Genomic DNA, 986 nt, shown 5'->3' on the forward strand with positions numbered 1-986 from the left:
TGCGCCGGTGGGGCGACGGGAGGGGCCAGCTCCGCGAGGGGGGTGGCGGCGACGTCGAGGCGGCGATGGGGCGATGGGATCGGGGGGTTGCCCCGATCCAGATCGGGGAAGGATGAGAGGGAGGAGTGGGACGAGGGGGAGGGAGTGGGTGCGAGTGGGGCTAGGGTTTCTATCGGGGTGAGGGGATAAGGGAGCGCCGGCTGGGCCGGTTCGGTGGGCCGTGGCCCAGGAGCGGCAGGGGGCCTCTCTCACTTTTCTTCCTTTTTTTTAAAAGACTTTTCTGTTTTCTTATTTTTATTATTTTATTTCTTTACGGTTTCCATCTCAACTTCCTTTTATTTTAGTTTTATAAAATGCCAAATGAGCACCTAAATTAGTATTACTAATTAGTCCACTGCCACAATTATTTTGGCACATTATTAAATTAGTTATATTATTATAACTTTATAAAAGGCATTAAATTAATTGTTTTTGCTGCTGTTTTAATTACTTTAGAGCCCTAAAACATTTTATCAAAGTTTGGTCTCTCCACCAATATATCCTATGAATTATTTGCCACAATAAGAACATTTTAGTTTTTATGTTTGAAAACATTTACTGTTTGCCTATATTTTAAATTTGAATTTGAATCGTTTTGAACTAACGCGAGTTTATCAACAGTAACCGTGGTGACGTGGCATCTTTAACAGAGGTTTACTGTAGCCTAATTATCCGGGCGTTACACCCCACCTCCCAGGCCGTGGCCTTGAGGTGCTGTTGAAGGATGAGCTCATCCAACAAGGTGAGGATCTCCTCTGATTTTGTGCCAAAGTTTCATTATGATCCACTATACGATGAATTGCTATGAGCTGGTTCTGCTGCTGCTATGTGATGCATTGCTATGAGATGCTCCTGCTGCTGCTATATGATGAATTGCTATGAGCTGCTGCTGCTATATGATGAACTGCTATGAGCTGCTGCTGCTATATGATGAATTGCTATGAGCT

Source organism: Triticum aestivum, chromosome 4D, assembly GCF_018294505.1.
Source record: "Triticum aestivum cultivar Chinese Spring chromosome 4D, IWGSC CS RefSeq v2.1, whole genome shotgun sequence".
Taxonomy (NCBI): domain Eukaryota; kingdom Viridiplantae; phylum Streptophyta; class Magnoliopsida; order Poales; family Poaceae; genus Triticum; species Triticum aestivum.